Source organism: Rhamphochromis sp. 'chilingali' (assembly GCF_963969265.1).
Source record: "Rhamphochromis sp. 'chilingali' genome assembly, chromosome: 19".
Lineage (NCBI taxonomy): Eukaryota > Metazoa > Chordata > Actinopteri > Cichliformes > Cichlidae > Rhamphochromis > Rhamphochromis sp. 'chilingali'.
Window position 1 is genome coordinate 22,207,441 of NC_137946.1, and position 24,986 is coordinate 22,232,426.

Genomic DNA, 24,986 nt, shown 5'->3' on the forward strand with positions numbered 1-24,986 from the left:
CTTCGACGGCACCACACAGGGAGAAGCATCCAAACTGCAGCAGGAGTCAGAAGAGCTTATCGCCTGGCTTCACACATATATCGGCATTCTTAAGAAATCTTCGAAGGCCATGTTTTTAATCTCTTCAGCATGGAAGCACTGGGTGAATTATTTATTATGAATACACTAAAACTCTGCTTTGGTTTTTAGGCTACTTTGGCTTTGAACTTTTTATTTGTCTTTGTTTCACCAAAGTACCTCCCATGAACACCAAAGGTGCTTTAAAAATGAAGGTTTCTCTTTATCATTTCTGTGCCTTGTATGTCAGCTACAGGAAAAGTCACCGGTCATATCTGATTCAATTATTTTTCTTTTCTTTTCACAGTTTTTACTTTTTTGTCTTTTTAACACTTAACAGTTGTTTCAGCAGTTATTCTTGCAGCATTTACTGGGTTTGTGTTTTGTTTTTGTTTTGTTTTTTATGTATTTGCAAAGATGGTGTTGGTCACCACAAATTAAACCTTGAAGAATCCCACTGAAGATTTAAGGACTGAAGGAAGGGCTACTGTGCACAGCAGATTTCGTGGGGCACACACATATTTATTAATGATCCCTTAGGACATCTGTTGATCGGTGTACTTGGCTCAAAAAGTGCCATTTCATTTTTCAGAATCATGAAATGTGATTGCCCTTTCTAATAAATTAAACGCTTCACATGGCCTCCAGGGGTCGCTAGCGGGAGACCTCAGCAAGATTGATGATGGCAAACGTTGAGATTTTCCGCCTCTTTGAAGCTTCACAATTCTTTCCCACTCGTAGCGGCATTGTTCATTCAAAAGTTTCCTAGAGGACGAGCTGTTTCCAAATCAGTGTTATTCTATTTTTCTAGGGAACAGCAGGGAGTGTTTAAGTATTGAAGATCATGTCCACATCCAATGCAGTCACAGTACATTTTATAAAAACTGGGCCTAAGTTGCCGCTAATTTGGCTGAACAGAAGCTAATTTATTTGAAGGGAAATATGTTGTCTGGGGAATGGAACTCATCAGCGATGCAGATGATCAGTGTTGTATTTATACAGCAGAGTTTTAAATCTATCATTATATATTTCAAGAAAAAGTATAAAAACCAATATAGATTTTATTTATATACCAACCAGTTTCTTTTACTTCCTTCTAGCCAAGCAAAAGTATAACATGTCAGACGCATAAAGCAGGGTTACAACAGAGGTTATAAGAACAAGTATTTGTATATGTTCCTATTTAAAGTTGTCAAACTGTAATCGCACTTGTATTACAAGATAGTAGCTGGCGCAGTATGTTAACATTGCGTTGATTTTTAGTTGGCATTTGGATTTTACAGTAATTCACTTACATGAACTGTCCATTTTGGTTGTTTCAAGCCCACTTTCTATCAAAATATGCTGGAAATACTAAAGCCTGGACCAGATGGCATTCATTTTGTTTTGGCTGGACAAGAACGTGCCAGAAAGATCTATAATGCCTTTTTTAATTTATTTTTCCCCCTGCATGTCAAGACTAAACAAAATGCTGTTTGGCCCAGGTTTGACCCTTCCTTTTTTTCCTGTTTTTTTTCTTGTCATTTTTTTCTTTTACTGGCTCCCTGTCCTTTGTTGTAGGAAGGGATACTGTTATTTTCTCTTACACTTGAAAAAAAAAAAAAGAAGCAAGTCATAGGAGGTATTATTTTAATCTATGCAGGATTTTTACAAAAAAAGAAACTGTTTCTGTGGAAAAAATAATTATATTTTTATGTTTGGGATTCCTCTGTCCCCCACTTTCTTTTTCCCACCTCAGTGAGAAACCTGTTGAACTCAAATCCAATGCCTTTAGCTATTGCAATTTTGTGTACTGGTTTAGTATGCGAGCTTGGCTGTGTGTGTGTGTGTGTGTGTGTGTGTGTGTGTGTGTGTGTGTGTGTGTGTGTGCGCGTTCATGTGTGGGTGCATGGATGTGTGTGTATAGATCTGATTTTATAACCAAACACAGATGGCTTTAGCCATTTTCTACTTAAAGCTGGAGGCCACTTTTCTCATAGGAATTCCTCTGTGGGTTTTGCCAGCCCAGTCAATGTCTTCATACACTGGTACACTTTGTAAGTAGAGGTCAGCGCCTTGTGTTCCCTACACTATCTTGTACTCAAATGTAAAAAAGAAATGAATTTAAAAAAAATATCCTAAAACGAAAAAAATAAAAATTTAGCATTAGAGAAAATTTTTAACGATTTGCTACTCATACTTATTTATTTTTCTGCCCCTTTTGCTTAATGTTTCTTTCCTATTTTGCCTTTTTAATGAGCACCGTTTTATGAAATGGGAAGGTGTAAATGTAACGGGGTTGTTCAGGATGAGATTTCATTGTAATTAATATTAATTCTAACTTGAAAGAATCCAGGGTAAGATGAGGTTTTTTTTTTTGTTTTTTTTATTCAGTAGGAAAATGTTAACACTTGCATGTTTCTATTTAAATACAAATGTATAAATTGTAAATATAACATTTCTTTAAGGGTGAATTTCTACTACAGGTTGACATTTTTATTAAATTTAAAAATGTTGTAAATATACTTGTGAGATATACTTTATGCACATTTTTTTTTTCTTCCAAGTGGTTACAGATTACACTCCTAGTCTGTTAACTCTGTATATCAAATGCTTTCTCAGTCCTTTTTCTAACTGTGCTGGTATTCTTTGTCTTCTGCTTCACTGTCTCAGTATCACAGTCGCCGCATAATCATTAACGTCTCTCGATCCAAGTGCGAATATTTTGTCTTCTCTGTATTTGATATGGAGCTGTGTACTTTTTCATGAAGTGTATATTGTTGATCTCATGGGATGGATGGATGGCATGTGTACAGTCTGTTCTGTAAAACCATGTCTGTTTCTTCCTCAGAGAGGTATATTTACTATGTGTCTCTTTTGAACAATTGGTCCAACATGTCTTTTGAAACAGAGGTATTTCTCTACACATCAAAACCAGTTGTAGCAGTTTATACAGTAAGTTGTATAACACCTTTTTTTTTCTAGAAGTTGTCTCAGAGCCGAGACCAGCAGCATACACTATGTACAATAATCTAAATTGGATTAGTTTTAAGAGAACTGATGATAGAGATGCTATATATGATGGATGCAATATGATTAAAGGTACTCATTGAAGTTTGATCTTCAAACTTAGGTAATGTAATTTAAAAGCATTCTTGTGAAGTGAGTATTAATTGTGACTAATAAAAGTCTGTCCTGAATATTCTTTGTATTTTGCCGTATTGAGAATAAAATATATATGGATATGTTTAATAGAGTGCTGTTTCTTTTTTTTTCTCCCCATTTCCATCAGCTTTAGATTTTCTACTTGATGTAGTTTAAAGCAACTGATGTGTTTTGTGTCTTAACAATATATAAATTTCATGTTTTGCCTCCGGAACTCTTAATTCATCTGGCATCAACAACCACACTCTGTTCAAAGTCCCTAAAATAAATCCCCTTGCTTTCCTTTTCTGATGCTTCATTTGAACCTTGGCAGGTCCTCCTGGACCACACGCTGTTGCCAGGTCACCGAGCAGTTGAACAGGTGTACTTAATGAAGTGAGCACCAGTTAAACAAACACAAAACAGAACTGCTTTCTCTAAAGAGTGCATTCTTGCAGGGAATGAGGGCTTATTTTAGTGGACTTTTTGACATATTTTTCACCAGGAACACATCATGTTGCAAAAAATCAAGCACATCATAAGGGTGGTGATCAGAGCTGTTAATTTAGTCGAAGCCAAATGTCTGAGTCATTGTCAATTTAACCTTGCTATCCCACACTGAAGTAATATTTATAAGCTGAGGGGCCCTGCAGACGCATTTCTCTGCGATGACACGCTGACTGAATGTGGAAAAACTGAGACCATTGTTGAAATTGTTCCTATTTTTTCCAGACATCTCAGTCTGTTAAAAGTCTGGATGATTCACTAAATGCAAATGTTTTCAGAAAATCCGTGTACTTCTTTACACAGGAAAGGAACGTTTTGGAAATGTAATTATGCAGTGAGTTTTAGTGGCTTGAGGTAAATGAGATCAAATGATACTGTATGTGGCCTGCAAACTAAAATGGGACTAACACCCATCTAGACTGAAGTATTTCCCCCCTTAAAACAGTTTGCACAAGGAAGATTACCTCATTTCTAAATATGCAATCTCAAGAAACAGTCTACAAAATTTGTCTGTGGTAGTAAAGCATAATGAACTCTTGCAATTATTGTTTGTTGTTGTTTCCAAACTTAATATCAGAATGGCAAATCTTGCTAGAATGAAAAGATAAAACACCCTAAATAAATACAAATACAAGTTAGGTCCTGGAGTCACAATATACATTACAAAGTAAAAGTACTCATCTCTCTTGATAGGAGGAAACCTTTCTGCAAACACTTGCAGTTTGAAGTAACTCCTGTGTAAATGTGACAATTTCACTCTGCAGCAAAAAAACATACCTGACGAGAGTTAACTTGAGCTTATTGGATAAAACCGATATAGTTTAACTTTGAGGACATAACTTGCAGTTGAAAAAAAGTTATAAATAGCAGTATATGTTGTTGCAACACTCAGGATATTGGAAAATGTCAAAAAAAAAAAAATCACAATGATATATTGTGAGTGAAGTATTCTGGTCATATTTTGTGGGGTGACTGGTGACTCCCACATCTAGTGAAAATACTTTGCATTAAGCAGTGATAATGAACCGTCATGGTGTGTAATCAGAGTGGTGAACCACATATGAAGCTGTATTTGAATTATCCAGCTCTAGTCTCTTTTTACACAGTGTGACATCATTTTATCAACCCTATGTAGTGATGTGTACACCACAGATGGCTGCTGACCCAGGACAAAGCCTAGGCTTCATTCCACAGTGAATGAATTGCCACCAAGTGGCCATTAGTTGCTATTGTCATTGCTGTTATCCTGTCCTTTTTTTTTTTTTTTTTGCCATATTATCAGTGGATTGCCACTTCAGTTGATTGTTAGTCAGACCATGTGACATGCACAGAGGTGATGGATAACTAAAAAGAGACACCCCAAGTGCTTCATTTAATCTTGAATCAGGGAGTTTAAAGGAACAGACAGAACAATGCAGAGTTTAAGGAAAAAATATTGACTGTAGAGTTAGCTTGAAGATAGTTTATAGAATTAAATTATACTGAATGTGGTCCATGAACTAAATATACCTTTACATGTCCATGAATATGCCTTTATGGAGCTTACAGTAACTAATGCAATCTGAGATCATACAGTGTTTGTGACTCAGTAACAAACGACATTAGAGTAACCTGACTTTCCCTGAATATCTTCACAGTGAGCTCATGACATCCCAAACCACCCAAATTGTTTGGCCTCAGTAATTCGTGTCTTTCAGTAAGATTAAAAAAAGGTGCCTAGTTAATCTTTCTGTGCATGAGACAAAAGTAGTTTATATAGCTTTGCATGGCAGAGCCTCTTAGAAATGATTAGCTCCTTTCAATCCACATTGCACCGGCCTGAGAACATTAACTCTTTGTAAAGGCAACTTGCCACATTTTAAACATTAGTCGCTTCTTATAGATCATTTTATTTTCAAAATTTTCTCTTTTTATATTTGAAGTTTAGCTTCAGCTTGCTTCCAGCTTGCGCCTCTTTCCTTCTTTCTCTCTCTCTCTCTCTCTCTCTCTCTCTCTCTCTTTTATAAATGAAAACAATACAGGGAAATTAACTTTTCCACTGTTCCGCCATTAATGTGTTCTGACCAATAGGATGTCGTGCATTTCCACCTCGCCCGCCTCCCGCCACGTCTAATTGGCCACCTTGGTCCTCCGTTACCTTTCATCCGCTTCTCTCTCCAGGGAATAAGGTAAGCTGAGTGCGGACGGAGGAAAAGGAAAGCTCATTACCAGAGGTTGCGAGACACGCCAGCTAACCATATACAGGTGAGCCGTCCTTGTTAGTTAGTTAGTGTAACTATCACTGATAAACGAAGAGGAAACCCACTGAAGACAACAAACCAAGAGTAAAGCTACAGTTTGAGGACCGCGAAGGAAGCGGGAATCGGCAGGTACGTTGAGGGTAGTTTAGGGTGGCAGCAGGTGCATCCAGTATCGCTGTGGCTGCTCAGTTTCGGTTGTCAGCTGTTAACCTGTTGGTTTATTAGTGAAAATGTTCGCAGAATACCTGTATGACAGTGACACCTTACAGTCAGACCTCTTGTTGCTGTTGTACAAGTTGTTTTTCGTGTCTGTGGGAAGTTAAAGTGTCCACGAATAAGCTACAGCTGGTCTCAGTTCAGTTTTATTACTGGGAGGTGAGGTCAGTAGTAGGATCTGGTGGTATTTAGCAAAGCCCATCTAGGCTGCTTATATCGCTACTTATTTATTTTGTAATACTTAATAAATGTATTATATATGTATGTGTGTGTGTGTAAATTAGATGTAATTCTTAATCTATACCCTTAACCTTTAAAATCGCATAGTTTTCCTTAGTTTGTAATAGAGCAGGGCGATATGGCCAAAAATATTTATCACGATATATATTTGAAAATTTGCGATAACGATATAACCGACGATATAATTGATGCGAGACAAAATACAACTCCACAACATTACTAGCGCAAAAAGACAACCTTCCATTTATTTTCACTTAAACAAGAAGCTGGTTTTTATGTACATTAAAGCTTTATAAAAATGTAACAGTGCAAATGCAAATTCCTTGCTGAAAGTTTAACCAAAAGGCATTTCCAGTAGAAATGGGCTGACATATCCTGAGCATAACCATGTATAATATCCACTGAAGTTAAAAAGAGGTGCTTTGCAACATTAAACTGCAGTGTGCAGTATGTATTTTTCGGACCATAAGGTGCACGGGATTATAAGGCACATTAAGCGAAACAAAGCAGTCAGATAAATCAAACTTTATTAAACTCATTCTTCTTGCTTCCTCCACTTCTGTACCATTGATTCATTAATGTTGAATTCTCTGGCAGCTGCTCTATTCCCATGTTGTTGCAGTATATTAATGACTAACCTCATATTGTGGATGGATTATCTCAGTTGTTCTCCTGACTGAAGTTTGGTCCGTTTACAACATCCTGCCATGCGATTGCATTTGTCTCTAACCATGAAGAACCTTCACGTTAACTTTTATAAGTGGAAAAGTGTTAGTGTTCGTCCTCCAGCTTCACTGTTTATGTTATGCTAACATAGCTGTGTCGCTAGCGATCACGTAGCACATCATTATATACCAGCTAGCCCAACTTCAGTAACCCTACAAACGTCACTGCTGTTTAGTTTCCTGTCTTCATTTATGTTGGAAGTGATAGCAGCACTGTACGTTTGATTTTTTTCAGAAATCTCTCAGTCAGAACATGCTATATCATGCTTAGGTAACTAGCGAAACTAGCGAGCTAACTTCCGCTAGCTTCCTGCTAACGTCTAACTCCGTTAAATGTAATAACTTTAGTTTTCATGGATGGCTGGAAGTTAAACTTTATAGTTACACCTGGTAAAGCAGCAATGCTGATCGTTTTATTAAAGATGAAAGAATTTAGACAGTTTTTAACTCTAAGTGATGCTGCAGTGTTGTTTGACCTGAAGAATACGGAGTTTAGGACCCAGATTACTCCCAGATTTAAGAGCATCTTAGTCCGACAAATATGACAATAACAACGGCCGCTTGCATGTTCTGCAAAAAAAATGTGCTTTGTCGTGTATCTGACGGACAAACACCAAACCAGTTCCACATCACGGAAGTTGCACCATTTTTACAAACCACTTCTGGTTCATCTGTTTCACTCAACAATCGGCCATGTGCGTATGAAAACAAAGGCATTGCGCATGCGCGTTTTACTCCCATTCTATCGCGATATTTCATTTTCCTATCGTTGCCTAACATTATACCGGTATTACCGTGAACGGTATAATATGGCCCAGCCCTAGTTTGTAATATGATGAGGTTTTATATGCGTTAATGTTAGCAGCTTATTATTAATAGACATTATTATTACTGTTCATGAATGTTAGGTAACAGTGGGAGATAATAAGCAATATCTGAGTTGACAGCTGACTGATAAGCTTGTAATAGATACTGAGGACTGGATAGAAACAACCCTAAACCCTAACTACTGTTATCACCATATTAAATTGCTGTGTTGTACCTTACTTACTCATGCTTTGGTTGTTGGTTGAAACAAATCAAAACAACTAAAAAAACATAGTACTGTCCTGCTCTAACCTCACTTCATTGCCTTAAATTGATACCTAGCGCTCAATTATGCACAAGGAGGGAGGAGTGGGGGGGCTTTTTAGCTAATGAGTGGAGTATGTTTTATTTAAAGGGAAACTAGACACTGGTGTTTTGTGTTGGAGCTGAAACTGAGGCACTTAGGCTGTGAGGTTGGTCAGATGGTGGGAGCACACTGGCCTCTCTGTGTGCTGCTGTTGCCACTGCTGGAGGATGCCATGCTTGGGGCTGCTGACCTGGCTCAACCCCAGCTACGTCCACAGAGCCTGACCTGACAGCAGCACGCACTCAGATATTTGGGTATAATTATGTAGGCGTAATGCATGCAGAGAGATGAGGGACTTAGCCCAGAGGTGCTTGCATAAACACCTGTTGATCCCAATCGGCAGCTAGCATGTGGCAATACAAATATTTGGTAATGGTTGCATACAGGTGGCGGCTTGGACTGTAGCCTGAGTAAGTGTTGTTTGCAGGAAGTATAAAGAAGAAAGAAAGCCGGAAACCAAAGATGGAAGCAAATAGCAGAAGGGTAGCGTTATAAATGAGAGTAGGGTCACAAAGCCATGGGGTGTAAATGTAAACTTAGACTGGGTTTTGAAACCTGATCTCAGTCTTCCCCTTGCTCTCTCTCTCTCCCTCTCTCTTTCTCTCTCTCCCTCTTTTTTTTAGGGAAAAAAAGTAAAGTATGTAATGTTGTAGGAATTCAACCCTGCATGCGGTATGTTTCTGTTCGACCTGTAGGACATGGTCATTTTTATGTTTATTTTTTTTCCTCGAGCGGTGGAAAATTACTCACACTGCAGCTGAACGTATGTAGTTTTGGATGTTTAAATTCTTTTTGTGACCTTTTATACAACCAACCACTGCAAGGTTGAAGCGACTGGCTTGGCTCTGGGCGTGAGGTTATAGTTCACATAGGTTTCAGATTATTTCTGTAGAAACTGAGGTTTTTGTGGTTGATCCAGATGAAATGGGATTACACAGAAAATCTCATTAAATTTCAGAGACAAAGCAGCTGAAAGTAACAGAAATCTTTAACACATTACTTAACAGCGCAGTAATTAAACCATTATCAGCCTCACTTTGAACTTTGCACGAGGCATCATAGTGAAATAATGGCGTAAGATGTAGCAGGAAGGTCTCTAAGTTGTAATTAAATGAGAAGCCTGTTAGTTTCTGTTAGCCTTAAGTGGATTGTTTACATGATGGAAGTGCAGGCTTGATGTAATATACCTTTTGCTTTGAACCTGAATGATGTGAGACTGATGTGTGAATGGCATTGTTGGTTCCGGGAAGATAAATGTATACCGCTGTGAAAGAAAAAAGTGATATCATGAATGAGTCATAGAATTAGGTGTTAAGTTCACTTGCGTCTTTTGATGAACGAAAGGATTGACGCAGGCATGCTGTAATCAGCTATAAGAAAGAAGTTTAAGAGCATACTAAGTGGCGATTTTTTTCTAGGGGTTTTTGGTCAGTAGGAACTTAAATATCACCATATTTTTTGTGAGAAAAAAAGTACTCTGAGATTTTATTGGAAGTATGTCACAGGTAATACTGCAGATAAAATGTGTGTTTGATTTGTGCCATATCGAACAAATTCACATTTTCTCTCAGGGAGAATTTGATCCCTTACAACTGTGTTTCGTGACATGTTTTGGTAAGCTGAGGTGGCCCGGTGGTTTCTTTTGTTTCCATTTCAACATCCATGTCTTTGTGTTCACAATAACGCAAACCGGTACCAATTATTTGACAATTCCAGGGTGGCTGCTTTCACCCCGTATAGAGTGATTTGTTTATCACAGAAGGAAAGATTTGGGAAAAGTGTAATCTGTGCAGTATCTCAAATTGTAGCGGTCCACGTCTGGAACGTAGTGACCAAGTATAAAAGCAGTGTGTCATTCATTTTAAAAATAAAATGAATCAGAATGTGTTTGTTTGAGGTAAAAGCGAAAACATGTTTGCTGACCAAAGTCCTCAGACACAATGTTATCAAGATTTTAGGGGTAATAAAGTCAGACTTTATTACCTTACAAACTGGACCACTAAAGTCTGACTTTATTACCCAGACTTTATATCTGACCTTATATCATCCAGAAAGAGGTTAGTCTTTCTTAAAGCGTGGGCACATTGTCGTGTTGATACTGTAACATATTAATTAAACCCTAGTTAGAGCTGATGTTAGGTGTTATAATGTTTAGTGGTCCAGTTCGTAAGGCTGTTGAAAGTCGTGCCCTTGGGAAGGTCGGTGTGATAATTGAAGAGGATTTTAGCGTGCCTCTGTGTTTTGTATACGTATTCAGATATGCTCACTTGCACTGGAGTGACTTTGATGAGGTCCTGATGAGGAAATCATGGCAGATCAGTTGATTTTTCTTTTATAGTTGCCTAAAGTAAGAGCACACAAGAGGAAGAGAAAAACCTGCTTGTAGGCTGTATTCAAGCCCAAATTGCCCTACATGATTAATAAGTAATAAACTAAACAAGGGAAGTCTGTAGGTGTTGTTATTAAGTTGCACCAGACGAGCTGCAAATGGAACATTTAGATACCAAGGTTAGATGCATAACTGGTGTTGACTTTTTTTTTTAAAGCATGCTATTATATGATAGACACTTAGGTGAAAATGTCCTTTTGCCTTTAGATGGTTTCTGTGATGTTGGGCAATATGAGGAAACTTAAGGACTCTTCATCATCATATACCTAGTCATAGTTTTGGATACCCTTTCTCCTTGTTTTGTATTGAATCATTTCTTTAGTATAAAGGGTATAACAATGGTAAAAATGATGGCTGATCACATGTAAGTCTTTATTTTAAATCATCACTGTCTATATGCATGCATACATAAAGATGAAGATCGTCTGAGCGCCCTTCACTTTGACCGTCATCTTCTCTCTCCTCATGCATGGATGGCCTTCCAGACATTTGAGGGGGTCCTTCACGCTCCGTGTTTGAGAAACAGGCAAGGCTGTCCCCATCACCATCCAGCAGACTTAAACAGATGGAACCTTTTCAGCTCTTTTTGCTTGCTTTTTTTCCCCTCCTCGTTTCCTGTCTTTTACTCCAGGGCTCTGTTCTGCAGGCAATGACGGGGGCTTATTTACAATGGCTTTGACAACTCACTTGTCTGTAGTTGTGAGCTATGGTCAGATCCTCCTTCTTTTGTCAGAGGAGCAGAAAACCCGTTAAAGTCCTACATAATGGACGGACATGAAGAAGAAAAATGGCTGCCAGGGGTTATTACTGGCTAGGGCGAGACCCCCCTTTGGGGAAGCTGAAAAGTGTGTTCGGTTATGTGTGTGCATTCCTACTCTGGTGCTCTTACAGGACCACTCCTGCTCTATTGTTTGGACCTATAAGCCCCTCATTGTTATATGGTAGTGTCATATGTCATGAGTGCATTTTCCATGTGTATGGTAAAACATAGAGTAACCTACTTGTATGGGCAGCTTTTAAAAATACATCCTTAATCTTTTTTTTCTGCTTTTTTTAGGAGCTGTGTAGATAGAATTGCAGCAGCACATTAGATAAAGGTCTTTTACACTCACAAAGTATTTAAAGGTGCCCCGTGGGGTTATCTTTTATACAAACAAAATCAAGGGGCATTTTTTGTTGTTTTAAAGTTGTGTTGCAGATTTCTTCCTCTCTGTCTCTAGATCATTGCTGGATTTTTTTAAATGAAAACCCTGAACTTGTTGATAGATTGAACATAGTTGCATGCATGTGCATCATTTTTAGCATACATGAGACAAATAAACACTACAAAAGTGCTGACATGATGACACACAAGGGCAAAAACTTCACTGGGTACTTTTAATTATAAGACATCGTGTTATTGCCTTTTCGAAAGTATATCCCAGCAGAACCTGGACTGTAAAAATATATTTTCTATACCATATCTTTTTAAAATCTTTTCTTATCTTATTGATTTCTTGTTGCTTATCCAACAACAAATTCAGTGCCCTACACATTCCACTCTTTTTGAAATAACTTAAGATTTACATGTGATTAAATATGCAATTTTTGTTTCTTTCTGCATGATATAAAAGCAGATTATTCTGTAAATATTTGAACTGACCAATTTAAATTCTGCATAAATAGAGAAAATAATGCATTGCGTTATTTGTCAAGAACAATACATGCAGTAAATCCATCAGGACAAATCCAAATCCAGCACAGCGCTGGACTTAGATGCTGCACACTGATCACGGATTATTACTTTACAGTTGTAAAATCTCTAATGAATAACACTGGGGATTACGCTATTGCTTTTTTCACTGTGGTTTTCACAGCAGAGTATTCAGTAAAAGGCAGGAAGGCGCACAGTCTGTGGGGTGTGTGCTTGGGTCTGTGCCATGCCTGCAGGTCTGCTTTAGGGTCCTCTCAGGTTTCATAGCCCCTGATGAAAAGGTGTGGGTGAGGGGTTGTCAGTGAGACCTGAGCTGGCCAGGGATGCATTAATGTGGCTGTGATATTGACTAATAAAAGAGGCCTTTACAGCTGTCCGACATGGCTGGAACTAACCGCTTGATGTCTTTTTTGTGTGTGTGGTTGTCCAGTCAGTGCTGACATAGCTTCAGCACGTTGCACACGTCAAAATGATAAATTAGTGTGGGCTAAAGTGATTGTACAGTGGATTGTTTAGTTGACATTCTGCAATAGAATTATGATTTCAGTCATTTGTCATGCAAAAATAAGCCTCTCTGATGACAAAATTTATTGCTGTTCTCTGTTTCATGCCAGTGTGAAATGAATATCTTTTTTTTACGTTTAAAATACTCATGATTAAAGTAAAAATTAGTATAATCGTGAGCTGCCCTTCTGAAGTAATTTAAGACAGATTTCTTTTTGATTTTTCTCTGCCAGAAATGGTCCTGTTTAATATTACATGCAATCTGTCATATTCCTTTGGACCTTTCAGACTATTAATATGCCATCTGACTAGAACAGGCCAAGCCACAAGACAAATATTTAAAAAAATGCAACCAAGACCTATAGTTATTATGTAATAGTATATATAACAGCACTGTGAAAAAATACTGTTTTAAGTATTTTTCCATCTTGAATAGCTTTTTTTTTTTTTTTTTTTTTTAGAAAAGACATTAATGTTAACCCCTGTAGTCACTTCAGTGTTTCTACATCACTCTATTTTTCTGTAGCAGGTTACAAAGTCCAAATTGAGTTGCACTGTTTTCTAGTGAAGTTTAATCTCTGTGTGATTTGTTTTAAAGTCTCCACACCGTCCTCCTCCTTCTCCTTACCCCCTTGTTCATCCCCCGCTTTGAGGTAGGAAACCTGCACTGCCACTAGCAACATGAGCCCATTGTGATCAGTACCCCTAAAATTAACTAAGGTGGTAAACTTGGTGCTGAGAAAGACTATAGAAATTAGGAATCGCTTGACTCCTGAGCATGATAATCAGCACTATTAGGTTACTGTATGTGTTTCAAAAGCAGGATAATTAGAAGTTAATACCAAGTATTTCACCTTGGCAGAGGCGTTGGTATAATGTGAGGCGTATGCAGAGGTGTGGGTGGCACTCTGTAATTATCAGGACATTAGACACACATTTGTTCTTTTGATACACCTTTGTCATGTGCTCTGTCAGTGAAACTACTTAGGCAAAGGTGGGACGAATGCAGAAAACTCAGTTCATGTCGCAACAAAGAAATACTGTACTCCAGATAAAATAATAACTCTGCTTTTAGTTGTTTCTTTTTCGTTATATAGTTCTCTGCAGCATAAAGAAAACTTTTCAGAGCAAAAGCGCTTAGCCAAGATTACTTAGTTTGAGAGACTTATCAGCCTGTTGAGGGAACAAATTCTTTGCTTGTGATTGCATTATGATGGGAAGATTTTGTCTTCTTCTTCTTCAGCCTACACACCAACTGAGTAGTGGCGTGATACTCTATACTGTGTGTGTTGTACTGAGGGAAACTGTCACTGCAAAAAGTCACTGTCATTTCAAAAAGATAAATGATCTACTTCAGGCACACATCAAAACTGAGGAAGTAAGTATCACTGGAAGTGTTTGGTACTGGTTTGTTTACTATGTGGTCATGAAAAAATATGTGGAGCATGCTTAAAGCTGGGAATTAAGAATTTAAAAAAAAATCTGTCATTAAGCTGCCCACTAGATTAAATGTACTTTGTGTGCATGTAGAGTGGAAAGATGATTAGCAGGGGTGAGGAGGTCAACTTACAGCTTGCTAGATCTGTTGCAATAAAGTGTAGTAGCATCTGATCATGGGTCAGCTTGAGCATTTTAGCTTCTGTTCTTTTTGTTAACTACCTTGAGAGATGTGATCAAACTACTTGTTTGTTTTGTGTGCTTGTAGGCATTTTCAGTTAGCAAATTAGTATTTTAGGAAGCAGAAAGTTTATTTAGTGTGGTGGCTAAATTGCTCTAATCTTGGTGTCTCTGTACCTGCAATGTTTATGCACGAAAGTACTTCTTTAGATAAACGGGAATTTAAAGTCAGACACCAGATGGTTTCTGACAAGTAACTGCCAAACAGTGAGGTGGTTTCCAGTCATGTTTATGTTCCAGGCACTTTATTCACTTGGTTACTATAGCAGATGAAATGCATCCTTCTCAAAAGGAAATCTGCTGGAAACCCTCAGTTGTTTTACACTTTAAGAGGAATGAGTAGGAGACATGAGTGTAAATAAAGAAGAAAGAGACTGAGTGACATTAGAGCCTGGGATGCCAAGGCTAACAAATTATAGAAATTAAAGGAATAGTAGATTACAGGGATTAAAACAAGTGATTATGAAAAGAATAAGTTATCAATTTTTCAGTTTAACTGCTTGCAGCTCTGCCCGTTAGTCAGGCTCTGGTAAGGGGCCTTCATCTCTCCTTGGCTTAATCCGGTTGTTCTATCAGGGTGGGTAATCCTGATAATTTGCACTCATTGAGCGAAAACAAAAATGTGGAGAATGCTGGCCAATTTAATTTGCTCGATTTCATCTGCCATTTGGAGGGTGTTAAACTGAGCGGGGAGGTCACAGTGGCCAAGTGGGTTCTAGATTAAACATTCAAATCTCCTTCCTCAAAAATATGCTTTGGATCAGAACTGTTGTTCAGTGTCAAGTTGGAGGCAGAGGGAGAAGTGCATATTTACTGTTTGCCCACACAGACTGCCTCTATCTGCCTTCCCGGTTGTTTTGCAATTCAAATCTCCTAATGCAACACTGAGCAAATTTCCCCTTGTTGTCCTTGATGAAGCTGCTGCTCTGTATCTGGACTGTCCTTTTCATGCATCTAAAAGCATAGTACCAGGTAAAAAGAGGGAGATTAGAGGCATGTCTGCTACTTTCATCATGGCACTTTAGATAGTGATCAAACAGTTTCTTATACGTTTTCCTTTTTTATCCTCATGTTTGTTTTCTCCTTGGTCTCCTTCCTTTCCAGACTTAATGTCAATGACATGCCCAGCAGCAAAAGCTCCATGCGTGAATGACTCCTGTTGTCAGTAAGCTTTTGCCACTGACTGCAGTGACTCTGCATTTATGTGCTCTTTGTGGAAAGGAATTCAACAAAAGCAGGACAAAAACATGTTATTCTACTGGCAGAGTTTGTTTGTTAAATATTTTTTTTTGTGCCTGTGACTGGATGCAGGCTTAGTTTAATGGACCAACACAAGCACAGGTGTGCATTCAGGGTGGGTGGAGCCTGTTAGGTAACCAAACTAGGGCTGCAGCTGAATATTTGAATGTTGAGGTTCGTTCATTGCATAAGTGCATGGATGGAAGTTTCAGGATTTGCGTGTTTCTTCTTCTTTTTTTTCCTTCTTTTTTTATACATGTGGAGGTACATGCAGTCTTAACTCTGATGCCTTGCTCTCATCACTCTGGCATGAAGCCACGATCGTTCTTCTTCACTTCATGTCATAGTTACAAACTTAGCGACTTTTCATAGCGCTTTAGAAGCAAAAAGCTATCAAAGGCCTTTCTCACCCCAGGCACGCCTCTCTCTTTTCCTTTGTACAATTTAGAAAGCTGCAACACCCAAAATAAGTGTGTGAAAGAAGAAAATTACAAGCATCCTGTTGCTTTTAACTTTCTCCCTGAGCGATAATTTCACTTGTCCATTTAGCCAAAATCACAGCACAGCCATTATCTTTATATAACATGTGTACAGCGATTTTTTTCTTTCCTTTTTTTTGTGAGATGACAACGCAGTAAAAAAACATGTGACCCGAGCAGGAAACCCACATTTATATTTGTCAGCTGGACAAGCTTCAATAGAAGTGAATGGGGAAACGTGGTAAATATTTATTACTTGAGAAACTGCTGTTACAACAACTCGTGGGAACACTTCTTGTTTTGGTGTGTTTGATTGACAATTGACAATCTTCCAAACTTGAGTTACTGAGTGAGCAAAAACCTTTGTAGGAGTGTGCAGTGCCCTTCCTTGATGCTTGGATCTCAGCAATGAGGGAGTGTATTTACTGTTAGAGTCTGGAATGCAGGTTTTCCCTCAAAACCGGTCTCTGAAATGCTTCTGTTATTTTCTGTGTTCTACGACTGTCCATTCACTACTGATAATTGCCTCACATTATATAGGTACAAGGGAGCAGTAAGACCTGACCAGGAATGCCGTTGGTCATTTAGTACTGTAACCTGACTTTAGCCACTCCAGGAGGTTGAACAATTATGAGAGGGGAAAACGCCCATTTCTACTTATGTCCTCGGAGCGTCTCAAAGGTAATAGGATAGTGTGTTGATGTGAAAATTTACGATCTGTGTGGCAGCAGATGGATGGGGATGAGATTTTGGATTTTCCATGACTGCAGTAACAAACCTTATAAACCTGAGGCTAGACCCGTAGTACGTCACTGTGTTGCTACTAAATGGCTGACATGGTTCTTAGAAGAAGGGTTAGTAAATTCTGATTAATCAAATAACTAAATCTAAAGTGTGCTTGGTCTCTGCGCTAACAGTCATAATTGGTGCTTAGGCATCTTTGCAAATATTCGCCATTGGCACATTGTTAACCTGGCACTTCTGCTCATGCATATTCCCTCAGTAGAGGATTAAATATTTAACGTCATTATGTAATCAGTATTGAAACGAAAACTTTGTCCTTATGATATAACAAAGCTTCACTACAGGCCTGTTTTTCCTGTCTGGAGGTGTCATGAGAACTTTTGGATTGCAAATCGAAATTAAGTTGCGTTGAGCACAGTGGATAGGAAAAAGGGCAGTCCCTTTTCAACGTGTTTGTCTCAGAGTATGCCAGACATAGATGGTCTAAACTTATCTTTTAAATCAAATAGTGACCTCATTGCTTTGCTGAGGGCTCACAGTTCTGTGATCTTCTCTTATGCACTTTTGTATTCGACCAGGAAGTGTCCCGCAGGCTGTCTCTTATCAGATGTTCACGTACTATCTACACAGGCCAACAGGTGAGCTCACTGCCAGTTTGATAGTATGAGTAATATTTAGATACAGCAGTTTAATTAACAACTTTTGTAAGAACCGTGTAGAAATTGAGAATTTCTTCCAGTGGACACTAGAGCACAAGAGACGCCATTGCGAACTAACCATTAACATAACTGATAACTGAATTCTCAGAGTGGCCTGAGGTCGGGATGTGATCTGAAAGAAACGACAAGTAAAATTGGGGTTTTGTGTAATGATTATAACAGCCTGTTTGCTTTTACCTGCAGTACATGTTCTCGCTGCTTATCAAGCACATTCCTTGTGCTTCTGCCAAGCTCCCAATCCAGCCAATCAGCCTGCGATAACGCACTAAGTGCCATGTCACCATAAAAGGTCAGGTGTTTGCCCCGCTGATCAATATTGTCATGAGTGTAAAGTCAGCTATAAGAAAAGAATCTACTTACGTTTGCTAATTGGCACTACACGCACGTAGTAAAGCTGAGACTCATGGGAATGACCAGTATTTAGTTGTAAACCAAAGCACTGGATTTAACTTTAAGGTAATCATGGCAGTTCACTTGTAGTCATTTAAAGGTAGCCCAGCTAGTAGTTGATGAGACATTTTGCTGACATCATGATGACTTGAGCACAGTGTGTTAGAGATTAGATTTCATAATCAGGGTTTTTGCCCCAGTCCATTCAACAGAAGAAACTTACCCTTAATAATAACTATATGAAATAAGTAGTATTTCTAATGCTCAATCTTTTAAAGTTTAATTATAGAAGCAGATATGTGAGTTAGGCTGAGGCTGCTACTACATCTGACATGTTCTGCAGTAAGGATTACTACAGGAATACACACCTAAATTAAAAGTAAGCTCCATGCTTTAAAATCAGAGTTAATTAGCTTCTTAATAACGACCAGGAAACGGGTTACACTGATTTCCATTGTAAACCCTCAGAGAGCGTTAGACTGCAGCTGCTTTTGAAAAACCTGAGAACCAGGTCATATCATGTAGCCTTTGTGCTATAGGGAAGCCCATTAACAGCTTTACCCTGGGTTTACCAGCATTAATGCATTTTATGAGTAGTGTATTATATACTGTCTAGGTGCAGATGCATAGCGTCTTGCATGAGCATTTCCAAATCCTCTGCACTATCTCTGTGATTATTTTTAGTTTTTGTTTTCTTGTTTACTTCTTTTATGTTGTTCATTAGTAACACATGTCCTCACGTGGTCTTTCCTGAAGATAGTATTTACTCTTATATTGGCATATATTCTTATTTGCTCTTTTTGGTTTGAAGTCGGTGTTCATACCTTGTCCATGACATTGATAGTGTAAGATTAGGGATTGGTCTTACAAGAACAATACATGCTCTGTAAAGTCACTTTCTCTCCAGGAAGTCTCCACCTCTGCGAATTCACGTCCTCATGGTGAAGCCACGTGGTGTGTAGCCCCAGCAGCAATGCCACCATGTGTGATATCCAGTGTTTGTTATGTGTCTATAGTCAGACCACAGCTCGTTATGTAACATGGCAGAGATGGTCACTGCCACCAGGCGACACTGAGCTCACTGGTAGAGAATGTCAGCTGAAGACGTGAAAGTGGTCAGTAAAACGTGGCTACATTGTTACTGGATTTTTCGATACTCAATGTAAAGCTATTTAGGTTTCAGTATATGTGATCTTTTATATGTGTGTATATCATAAACAGAAGATGTAAGCATGCATGTCTTAATAATAGTTGTGGTGTATGTATTGGCACCAACAAATCTGTGACTCTTGGTTGTCAGAAGTGAGTGTTTGTGTTTGATTTTGGGATGGAGAAAACAAAGATGAAGGGAAACTGAGTCCCCCCCCCCCCCCCCCCCCTATTTTTCTACACTTTATAGATAGAAGTTAATAAATATAATAAATAATAATAAAAATAAAATAATTGGTACCCTGCTTGACGAGTTGAGCGACACGTAGTGCTTAAAGAAAAGACAGAGCTGAGCTGGATGAAGATCAAATGGAGCACATTATCCTCCCTGTTTAGACTGCTAACAGTGTCTTCAGTGACAGCTGAGAGATCAGGGCTGAGCTGTGAGGGCTGACACTCAGGACCCAAGAAGAATAGACAACTTTTTTATTTAAAGATAACTTTTTTCTGTAATGAAGGAGTCATTGAGACTTTCCCCACCTCTAACCAGGAAGTGGGTCATTTGTTATTGTGCTTTTTTGTGGTGTTTGTCTCAGCTTCCTGTAGGGACCAGTCTCTTCTTTCTCACTTGCTGTCGCCATGGCTCCTTTGTTGTTGATGGTATCACGCATTTACAATCACTTTTTATCTGCTGCCCTGCAGTGGTGTCTTCTGAATATTCTGAATATCTTCTGAATATTCTACAAATTAATTCCAAAATATTCAAAGTGGCATGCCCAAACAAAGATTGTCGTCTGCTTAACTGTGATGAAGGTAGGGTCATAATTGTTATTCAGCAACAACATGAAAGCATGCTAAAAGCATCCTGCCTTGTATCGGTGGTTCAGGCTGGTGATGGTGGTGTAATAGTGTGGGGGATATGTCCGTGCCACACAAGCGTTTTTTTAAACACCACAACCTACATTGAGTATTGTTGCTGACCATGTCCGTCCCTTCATTAGCATAATGCACACATCTTCTGATGGCTGCTTCTGGGAGGTTAATGTGTCATGTCAACTCAGATAATCTCAAACTGCTTTCTTGAACATGACAATGAGGTCACTGTACTGAAATGGTTTTTAACAGTCACCAGATCTCAATCCAATTGAACACCTTTACAGTGGAAATTGGATTCATGGATGTGCAGTTGACACATCTGGAGCAACTGTGTGATGTTGTCATATCAATATGGAGTAAAATCTCTGCAGAATGTTTCTGCCACCTTTTTGAATCAGTGTCATAAAGACTTAAGGAGATTCTGAAGAAAAAAGGTGGTCCGACCTGGTAGTAGCATAGGACACCTAATAAAGTCTGTATCTAAATGATCAGATTATCTTATCAGGCCACAGGCCAACATTTAGTTTATTGAGATATATTTGTAATTGGCTGTTTACTATCTTTTTACATCTGGATTTTGACCTAGGTCAGTATGTTCTCAGATTTTATTACACATACCAAAGACTGAAAAGGATATGGAGCCGAAATTATGAATTTGCACGGCCCATTTTTAGACTGAGGCTCCATGCAGACTCGCCTTCACACAAGTAAAACCCAATAGTCTGTAGGCTCTTACTATTCTAGTGCAGTGGAATTCCTACAGTATCCAGTTAAACTGACCATGACTAGATCACATTGCAAAGCCCTGGGGGGTCTTAAATACAAAAGTAATTGTCTTCTCAGAGGCCAGTTGAGAATAGTTTATCATTCTTAGAGGCCTGTACTCATTTTTGAGCCAAGTGCTGCGAGGCACGATGCAGTTCCTGGTTAATCATTGACCAGGAAGGATACAAAATAACTTTGGTGCATGTTATTAATATACGCTTATTGCCCTTGTTGGGTTTTCTGTGTGTCTCATCTTTGGCGTTTACGTAAGCACAGCTAAACTAAAGGGATGTTAGTAATTTGCATCTATGCAAACACAAAAGGAGTGTCATAGTTGCACAAACATGCATTCAGTGTTTGGCGTTGCAAACATATTGCTTTCTTTTTTTCTATACTTTCTTTTTGTTAAAACAACAACAACAACATGAAGTGGACTCAGTGTTGATATTGTCAAGTATTTAGGCCAGATCAGGGCAGGAATGCAGAGCTTATTAGAGTGTGACAGCTTGTCTTGGTCAGCTAGAGATTTTAGCCACTGATGTGAGCACTGCCCAGCAACAGTTTCACAGTTTCTCTCCGCAGCTCTCACTGTTTAATCATTGTGGTTCATACATATGTGTGTCTGACACACGCATACACAAAGAAGTACACTGCTGGTGCTAATGATAACACTGCATGGCAAGCCCCTTTCCTTTTCCCGCAACCAGCCGCTTTGCTCTGTCAGAGCTCAACATACATCCACTTCCACCTTTTCAAATACGGCTTCCTCCCTGCTTCTGTTTGATTGAGGACAATAGAATGATGCCCTGTTGGTCCTCTGGGAGGCTCTTGTCCAGAAGTGAAGTCATGTTTCTAACTTTTATTTTAATTTGAGCTTGTGTTGAGTCTCTTTTGCCTCCCTGGTAGTTAGGTTTTGTGGATTTCAGTGAAAGGGAATGTAGGTTAAAGCACTATGTTTCTATTTCACTGAGAGTAAGTAAAGAATATCACGGCTCGTAGGCTTGATGAAGGCCTTCATGAGCCAAAAAGTTCTTTGGCTTCTAATTTTGCACATTGAGTCAAAGCTTTGCTCTGTGAGTCTTGGTCTGCTTCTCATCAACTTAAATATCTGTCATTTCTATTTGCTGTGGTTGAACTTTTCTCAGACGGAGTGAATGTTCTGCTCTGCAGGAAGGCTCCGCTCAGTGCTGCAGCTGATATATATCCAAACACAGTGGGAGTTGTGGGCAGTAGTGTCCACATACAGCCCAGGATTGGTTTTCAAACTGCCAATCTGGTGTGCCTTTCTTTTTGTTTTTGTCAAAAGGATCACAAATGTGTAATTAGTATAATCACCAAAGTCAGAAGAAAAAAAAATGATGATAATAATAAGATGTAATGATTTACTGTTTGTGATGGAAAAATCTTTTTCACCAACAGCAAGACAGCAGAGCAGGAAAATCGCTTTCCGTAGTCCTTTATCACCCAAGTATCATACAAGCCGCCTGGACTTATTTTTGTAATTTTGTAATTTGCAAAATAATTAGATGCTTATCGTTCAGGAGAATACTGCAGTGACTTCCTGCGTGTTAACTGCAGGCATATATAAAAGTGACTGTGTGATGTTTTAGTGGTGGTGAGAGAAACAGCCAATGTGGCAGGCATACTGGCGCTTTTACAGTCATTTAAAGAGCACTTCTAAAGTGGGGCCCACCACCAGGAGGGTCAACAGAAATCTTGACGTGTCTACAAAGGTTCAGAGGTTTTGTTGACTTTACCAAGATACACCTTTTGAATATGGCTTAGCTATGAGCCATATCTGTTATAGAAAGCTGTTAAGTTCATGACAGTGTTAAATAGGACTAATTTGCGGTGGATTCTGGGTAAACTAAGTCCTTTTTCAAAGTTAAAAACTATGCAGACACATGTCATTACTCTGCTTTGAGGACTGTAGCAGAAAATGCTTGCCTTCTGGAAAAATGATACAGCTGCAGTGACATGGTGCTGGAAAAACACTTATTCAGTATTCTAATTAAGAGCAACAGTACCAACAATAGTTTGTGGGCTCATAACAGAAGCATTTGTTGCGGTCTGTCTGGGAGGGTGTCCATCAACCAACCTGTTGTCATTTTTCTCAGAAGATGTAGCAGGGCCAGCAGGATTAACCGTTTTAATAGTTTCTCCCTGCATATTTGTCTTTCTTTCTTTTGATCTTCTTGGCATCCTCTCTTTTTCTATTTCTGCCTTCTGAGAGTCATATCTGTTTCTCAGAGACTTGGTGGTCCAGTCTCGTGGCTTCATGGTGAAGGTCACGCTGGAACACGTAATCACCAATAAAAGACATTAAAAAAAGAAAGAATTTAACACCCCCCTCCCATACTTCATTCCTCCCTCTCTAGATCAGCCTAACCTCTCTTCCTCTCATTTGTTGGTTTTATGAATCCCGTCTTCCTAACAAATTAAAAACAAGCTCCTCCTGTGACCATTTCTTTTAAACATAAAAAAAATCTGCTTTTTGAATAGCCTGCAGTTCTTAATTTTTTTACTCTCCCCTCCATCTGCCATGATATAGTCCTTAGCTCAGTTGCCAGGCAGAAAGTGGTCATGAGCTTATCCTTGTTTATGCGTAACCTCAATATTTAAGGTCAACCCCTCTCATGGATTTCTTTTGTAATCACGTGTGGAAATTGCTTTAAGCTCAAATCTAGCTCAACAATTGACCATTCAACATACTTGAAGCCAACTTTGCTTGCCTGTTTGTTTTTTTAAGTGTTATTATAGTCAATTTTCTCAGTGATAATGCTACAGTTTTACATGCTAATGTTTCTTTCCTTCTCTCAGCATGATCATAAACAAAAGTTAGAGTACATTTACAACAGGTGGAGTCAGCCAGCAGTGAAATCACTAGAACATCGTGGATGTGGCTGACAGTAACAAAGATCCCGCATAGCGGAGCACTAGTGGTGCCAGCCTCAATAGAAAACAACAGTGAAAGCAACAAGGCTCTTTGTACAACACTACACAATCACGCAGGAGTTTTGAAAGATGAGGTTATTGTTGACTCGTGTGACTGACTGATCAGTGTCGTGTTTAAGTCTTCTTTTAATATTGTGCCTTTTGTGCCCATTTAGGGTTTAATAAAACTAACCTGTTAATTCAAAGTGTATTATTGACATGGTGAACATGCTTTACATTTGTAGGTTTAAAAAGAGGCCACTTATCTCAAACCAACACAAATACTGCAGTACTGCTGTGTGATACTTTTGTTTGTGTGATGCCCAGTTTATGAGTTTATTAAGAAATACAGAGGCGACTTGTAGAAATTGTGGAAAGAGGAAAATTAGGATGAAAGTGGGGGATAGCTGTTCTTTGTGACTGGTTTTTTTTTTTTCCCTCTGGGGTGGAGGCTGGGAGGTCACCCATACACCCACCCGACCCACCACCATTATCCCCTCCCTCCTGCCTTGGCTAGTCTCCATGTGCCGGGCTCAGGGCCTTGGGAATGAATGCCGCCCGGGCTGTGCTCCGTCTTTGAAGCCAGCCAGGAATGCGAGGCCTCTTTTTTTTTCCTCCCCTCTCTCGCTCTCTGTTGTTTAGGCGGCCGGCAGCACTAGCAGCTATCTGCAGCAGTGAAATATTCCCTCCGCTGCGCTCATTGTGCATCGGAGAGCCGGACGTCATCGGCTAGCCAATCAGTGGTCCCCGCTAGGCAGCCTCGGGTCTCAGTGGGGGGAGAAGGAACCCGCTAGAAGTCTTCTCTCTAATATCTGGCTCTCCTGGTTACTTGGTCTGGTCCCTCTTTAGAAGCCGAACAATGTTCTGAATTAGAAACAAGCATGGAAATCAATTGGCAGATCTTTATTTCAGATTAAACTTAGGAAACACTCTCTTTTTCAGATGGAAATCAGGAAGGGCAGTGACTTTGACTCAGACTTCTGGTGAGTTTTTCTTTTTCCTTTCTTTCTGATGGTGTTCCCTAAAGTTTATACATTTTCAATCCAATCTGAACACAGTAGAGCTCCAGATTAGTTCCCTCTCCGTTTTGCTACTGTGACACTTGGTCTGTTTTTCTAACTTGTGTTCAGCTTTCCTGTTGTCATT

General features: G+C 39.1%; 1 protein-coding gene across 5 annotated transcripts in view; it reads left to right on the forward strand.

The window, feature by feature from the left end:
- Positions 1–5,834: 5,834 nt before the first annotated feature.
- shroom1 (shroom family member 1) overlaps positions 5,835–24,986 on the forward strand; it is a 31,466-nt gene continuing 12,314 nt past the window's right edge. Inside the window, exons 1-2 of one of the 5 annotated variants that reach the window (XM_080866309.1) lie at positions 5,835–5,931; positions 24,783–24,823. The gene's annotated coding sequence lies outside the window, so the exon portion shown is untranslated. Of the gene's footprint in view, positions 6,057–24,371; positions 24,824–24,986 lie in introns of those variants that run through there. The other 4 variants (XM_080866308.1, XM_080866310.1, XM_080866311.1 and 1 more) reach the window with 4 other exon arrangements.